Here is a 6,514-nt window from a genome sequence, read left to right as displayed (position 1 = left end):
CCCCCCCGTCCTCCCCAACCATCGCCCTCCACTGTTGTTCTGGATCCGCCCCTGTCCCCGCGAGCCGGAGGAATGGCGGGTGCGCCTTTGTCCGTGCCGAGGCCGAGGGGCGCGCAGGAGGCCGAGCAGGCCCCCCCTCACTGATTGGGGATTACAAGTGTCACCTGACGAGCTGTTTGTCTCCGGGGTTGAGGCCCCTGTCGCGTCCTGCTCGCGCCCGTTAGGAAAGGAGCAGGTATGTAGGCGGCCGATGGAGCACTGCCCTTCCTCGCCTTGTCCGACCCCACCACACTGCTGCACATGCACCGCTCCCCTCCCCCCTTCCACCCGCGCACTAAGAAAGCCGGCCCCATGTGCGCCCGTACACTCGCCAAGGGACGGAAAATCCCGTTTCGTCTTTTCTCCGAGCAGCCCCGAGCAGCCCCCCGGCCGGCCTGGCCAACCTCCGCAGGGGGAGATAGAGATAGCGCGCAGCCGCCGTGCTCTTAGCCGTGCTGCCCAGTGGTCTTGGCCTTCTGACGTCCGGAGCCCTGAAAGCTTCGCAGAGCTAGGCCGCCCGTCCGCCGAAGAGAGAAAGGAGGAAGGGGCCCCGATAGACTCGCAGAACTGCGAGGTACGACGCGTCGAGTCCACCACCGAATCCCCGGAATCCCTGCAACGTGCGAGAGGCAACGTCGTGCACCTTTTTGCTCCGTGGCGGATTCTTCCGAAAGGGATCAGCGGGGATTGTGCCCCCCCCCCCGTCTCTCCGGGTGATCGATGAGGAACGTCGTTGTCCCGCCGCGGACCTCTTTTGGATGAGCTCCGCGAGTCCTAGCCCATTCGGTGACTGCCCCCCCAAACCCTTGCCTCGTCCCCCGGCGTCCCCCGGCGTCCCCCGTCTCACCGCGGCCCGCTCCCCTCGCCCCTTTCGGTGCACGGCGACCCTGACCCTGACCCACACACTGGCCTCGGCCGTGGCCTAGGAGCCGCGAGCCGCGGGTTCCGGCCTTGTGCACCGGAGCAGCGCGCGCGCTGGGCGGGGAGGAAAAAGTTCCAAGGGGTGGAGTTGGGAAGGCCGCAGAGGGGGTGGGGGGAGGGATGTCGGGTTGGAGACCCGCTCATATTCCATCTCGCCACCGAGGAAGGAATATTTAATGAGGACGAAGTGATAACCGCTTCACTCGTATGGTGCGGTTGGCTCGAGGGAAGGCACGGCAAGTAGGGTGGAGGCCAAGGTGCGCCAGGTCAGGGCTGGCTGGAGGCCCTGCGCCACGGGAGCGGGAGCGGGCACACCGAGAGCCTCTCGCGAGCATGCTCCACGTCGCGCCGGACGGGGAGCAGGCGGGCCCAACGCCGAACCCGAAAACGCGGCCGGCGTGGCGTGCTCCCAGCGCCGGCCGGAGCGTACACGACAGGTGGCCGACGAGGAGCGGCGCGGAGGAACCGGCGAGGAACCACCTGCTCTGCTCCAGAGAGTGAGAGGCCCGGAGTGCCCTTCAAAGCCCACCGTCAACCCTTCTCCTCCCCCCCCCCTCTCTCTCTCTCGCACGCGAGACCACACGCTGTTTGGCACGCGCCTCGGCCGCGGCGCCCAGGAGGCACCTGTTGCCCGGCACATTCCCCTCTCTCGCCTCGGCTGCCTGCGGCGGGGGTGTCTCTGCCGCCGAGTGAGAAGGACCAGCCAGGGGCCGAAGTGCTGCGTGCTGCGCCAGTGCAGTTTGCGCTCGATCCCCCTCTCTCCCTCTGTGCTTGTTTGGAGCAAGTGTACGGTACGCCTCGAACAGCAATGCGTCTCCGGCCCAACGACACCAAAGCTCGTGTTTCGCCTGTTCGTTTCGACGAATGCACGAGCTGTGTTTTATACATCCGACCATTTCTGGACAGGCAGGTCGCGTCGGCACAAAAGCCCTCGTGCTCTACTCCCCGCTCCTCCTTCCACTCTTCCACCCCTGCCTCCTCCACAGCACAACCTTGTTGTCCTCCGCATCCCCTCCTGCGCCTTCCACCCCTGCCCCCCTTCCACCAACTCTTCCCCCAGACCGGCCGCCACCCTCCCGCCCCCTCACATTCGTCTCCCTTTCTCCACCATCTCCGTCTCCTCCGTCCCCTTTACTTCTGGGGCACTCCCCGCCTCCCCCTTCTCGCCCCTTTCCAACGGCTGGTCCGCGGACCCCTCAGCTCAGGTCAGACCTGCGTGTGTCGATGGGGGGAGAGGCAGAGAGAAAGAGAGAGAACAATCACAAAGAGAGAGCATGAAAGAGAGAGGAAGAGAGAGACCAGTGAGAACGGGGAGGGGTAGAAAGAAGGGGGGGGGGGGAGCCGCAGCGTCCCGTCCTCGTCCAGCCATCCTGCGATGCCGAGCCGCCGAGCCCAGCCCAGCTCAGCCGCTCGCCCCGCCCCGCCACGCCAGCCCAACAGAGCCCAGCCCAGCCGCCAGCCGCCGCCCGCCGCAGTCTGTCCGCGCAGCTCGCCCCGGGCGAACGTCGTCTCTCCTCTCTCCCGGCCGGCCGCCGTCGCGCTGTCCCCCGCGGGGCTGAGCGGGGCCCCACTGGGGCTGCTGGGGCTCCGTGGAGGAGGGGTGGGCCCGCGCGCCCGCCCCGGCCGGTGCCGGTAGTAGTTAGACACTCGCCTTGGCCGCGCTTCACTCCGGAGCAGCTGAGCGAGCGGATACATCGTCGTCCTCATCCTCGTCGGCGTCCTCCAGGAGACGGCAACCTTCTCCAACGGCCCAGCAGCACAGCACATCCCGATCCGAGCGGCCCGTAAGTTTGTGCCCACTGTTCGAGTCTGCGAGTGGTAACTAACTTGCGGGCCGCCCTGGTCTCTGCACAGTCGGATCGCACCCCGTTGGAGCAGCACTCCGGGACCCTCCTGACGACTGCCCGAGGATGGACCGGCCGCTGTTTTGGAACGACACCCCCGAGCCGGAGATCGCAGCAGTCGCCGTCAACAGTGGGTAAGTGTTGATGAACCGCTGCCACCCTCCCCTCCCCCGAAAAAATCTGGTGTTGGTCATTCCTTGTTAATTTTCTGTTCTGATCATTTCCGTCTTGAGATGTGTGTTTTAATAATTCGACTTAGCCTTTGACTCCCATTCCTTGTGGTGTTCATTCGAAAGCAACACTGTGACCTAAACATCCTAGGGTGGGTAGGGTTTTCTCGGTTATCGCATCAAAACCTAATAGTCTGTTTGCGCCATGTCGATGGCAACCACCATTTTATTTTAAAAACAAAAATTCTGCCCCTCGAACGTATGAGCCGGGAGCTGCGTCGTAAATACCTATAGTAAGGCACGACCTCTACAGGGCTCGACTAAAGCCTCCAGTCTGAAGGGGTGGGAGGGGGAGGAGAGGGGGGAGTCGATATACGCGCGCGCTGCCCAACAGCAAATCTCTCGGATTAGGACCGTAACGGTTACTCGAGGCCAGAGAGACGAGCGTAGGGATTATCGCATGAAAAAAAAGGTAAACGATTCTCACGAAGAAAAAAGTTTTGGAGCACCAACCACTTTGTAGACCAAACTTTTCGTGAAAATTTTTACCCACCCCTCCAGATTGTATAACATGTGATTTTGCAGGCTGATCTGAGTTTGCCACGCTGCTAGTGTCCGGTCAGCCATCGACGTGCGGCTGATGTCCCCCCCCTTTTTTCCGACCACTCCACCTCTGATTACGGAGGTGACATGAGTCACGCCTGCGCCGTGCGTGCATGTGTGTGGTGCGTGCGTGCGCACTTCTGCTGCGGGTCGGGGGCGTGCCGCGCTGCTGTTGGTTTATCACGGTCAACGTGGGGGAGCGGGAGGGGGGGGGGATCAGCCTTTGGAGGGCTTTCGTCCCTCCCGCTGGACAGAGCCATGTCGGACGGAGCGAGCTCCCGCGCAGGACCCCTCTCCCTCCCTTTCCTCCCCTCCAGGGTCCCGACGGTTCCGACAGCTGAGCCGCGTCGTCCTGGGCGCCGCCGCCGCCGCCGCGCCTTCTGCTGCAGAGGGGGCCGAGTATACTTTGCATGCTGATAAGCGGCCGAGAGGGGGGGAGGGGGTCTGGCGGATATTCCTGCACATTGTTAACTTGAGATAAGGTTCAGGATCGTGTTCAAACCGCACGGCGCACCCGAGATCGCGACGACCCTTTCCCCTCTCCCCTGTAAATAAGTTGTCCTTTCCCGCGCGTATGCTTGGGCCTTCCTGGGCTTGGTGCCGCGTCGCCCCGCCTCGCCCCGCCTCGCCCAGCCCCTGCGCGCGGTCACTGAGTCACGACGCTACAGTCGGTCGGCAGTAACTGACTCCTTTCGCCGGCCGGGCCCCGTCCCCACATGCCGCGCCGAGGAGGAAGCTCGGCCTGGCCTCTGGCGCGGCTGTTTGGCCTTGAGTGGGAGCAAGCGCTTCATAGGGGGCCGTCCTGACGGTCCTGGCGCCTCTCCCCGCCCCGCCCTGCCGCACGGCGCGGGAGAGGGAGGCGGGGAGGGTCAGTGGGTTGCAGCGAGCGCTCTCTGACACGAGGCGTCGTCGCCAGTGCGTTCGCGTTTGGTTCCGTTGATATTCGGGGACGGGGCCACATCACACATCTCTTGGACTGGTATAAACCTCCCTGCATGTTGCCCCCCCCCCTCATGCCCGACTCTATATGTGCGTGTGTGGTGTTGGTATGTGTGTGTATTGAGATTGACGACGGAGGCGTTCCGAGCCTGTTCAGCGCTCACCGCGCGCGGCCTCGGGGCGCCGCGACGAGGATTCGGAGAAGGACTTGTCAGTTTAGGCCTTGACCTGTGCAACATGTCGATTTGATACCATATTGCACCCGTCCCGGCCTGCACTGCTCGTTCCACGCCAGCGGCAGCATCACGTGTCCACAATGTGGCCAAATCGTGGCCACCCCCCCGGCCGGGCTGCTGGGCGGCAGCGTGGCGGCCGCCGCTGAGGAGTGTTGTGTGCAATAAATTGTTGTGAGGGTTGTGAGCCCCGACTTGTTGTTGTCGGTGCAGCAGAGGAGGAAAAGGGGGGGTTGGGGGGAGGGGATTGCGCTGGGGGTTGTTGCCCTCTGGATCCCCGGGTAGGGGTGGCGTCCGCGGCGGCTGCCCTGTGCGGTCGTGGGTCGTGGGCTCCCTAGTGCGTTTCCGCACATTCCTCGCCGTGCCCCGGACGCAGCCCCACTCCCTCGCAGGTATATGGGCGATAGGCAGCTGTGCGCAGGCTACGCAGGTCACCCGTGGTGGCCCACCCCGGGCCTGGGACACGGTACTCTGTGACGAACAGTACGCATACACTTGGCCCTCCTCGCCAAACCAACTGGCACCGACAATGGGAGGGGCCTGGAAATCTGAAAATTTGACGATCATCACGCATTGGTTCGTTCCCAGACTTTGCTTTACTTTTGGTCTCCGAAGGTCTCTGCGGTGTGCAACAGCAGCGCCGATTTGAGGGTCGAGTACCCTCTCCAGGATTCCTCCATGCAAATTCTCGCAATTTTCTGTACTACACACACCTTCCGCCCTTGTTCACTATTTTCAATCCATGTTTCTCTACTGATTATTTTTTGTAAGTGTTTTCTACCTCGGGGCGGGCGACGAAGGGAGTTGTTTACACCCGCCCCCTTTTTGCTCGCCTCTTTTCTCTGTCGATTTGCTCACCGGTGGCTCTTTTGCAAAACAGAAGAAGAAACGTTTCCGGAGCTTCACTGCGTGAAACTTTTTGCGGCCCGGAAGAGCGCACGCCACCCCTCCCGCCCGCGCCTGGAGGCTCCACGCGTCTCCAGCGGAGGGAAGCTGCTGGTGAAAGCAGGGAACGGCTTACGAGGAGTGTAAGATTGCCATTCCCGCAAGCTCGGCAGTTCGCATCCACAAAGGCAGGACTCAAAGGGTCTAAGTGTCTTCACAAGGCATTAAAAATTAGCACCCATACACGTTCTTTAAAACTGCTCAAAAGTGTTAAATTTTAGTGCCTTACTTGGGCCCTTTCGTGCCTGTACAAATGCGTCAAAACTTAAGACCACTACCACTAGATATGTATGAAGTTATACCTTTGTTTTTCCAGTGATAAGGTCCAGCTGATCGGTGAAAGGGTGGACCGTACGTTGCCTATATACTACGGGGTTTTTGAAGCACAAACTGCTCACCTTTCGCTCACTAGAGACGACAGCCGGGGGTAGGAACGACTGGACCCCCTCCCCCTACTCGCGCGTCACGGCCCTCGCGCAAAGAGTCCCTTTAGGTACGGCTGCGAGCGGCGGTCGAAGAGAGAAGATATCTCTGAAAGATCCCCGCGTCGGAATTTTCCCGCCGCGCCACCGTCGCGGTCCTTGCGGGTCGGGCCGGGGGCGGGCGGCGGGGCCTGGGGGGGCTGTCACAGCCGAGCGCGCAGGGGCTGGCTGGGGCAGGGGCAGGGGCCGCGAGGTGGGCGACGACGAGCATACATGAATCTGGCATCGAGTTGGGAGACAAATGAAAAGCTTCGGGCGGGTCTCTGAAATTTGAATAGGAAGTGGAGAGGTAAAGAGAAGAGTGGAGGTAGGGAGTGGGGTAAGAGTGGGGGGAGGGG

Source organism: Frankliniella occidentalis, unplaced genomic scaffold (assembly GCF_000697945.3).
Source record: "Frankliniella occidentalis isolate FOCC.00 unplaced genomic scaffold, Focc_3.1 Scaffold158, whole genome shotgun sequence".
NCBI classification, from domain to species: Eukaryota; Metazoa; Arthropoda; class Insecta; order Thysanoptera; family Thripidae; genus Frankliniella; species Frankliniella occidentalis.
Note: the sequence above shows the minus strand (reverse complement) of the source record.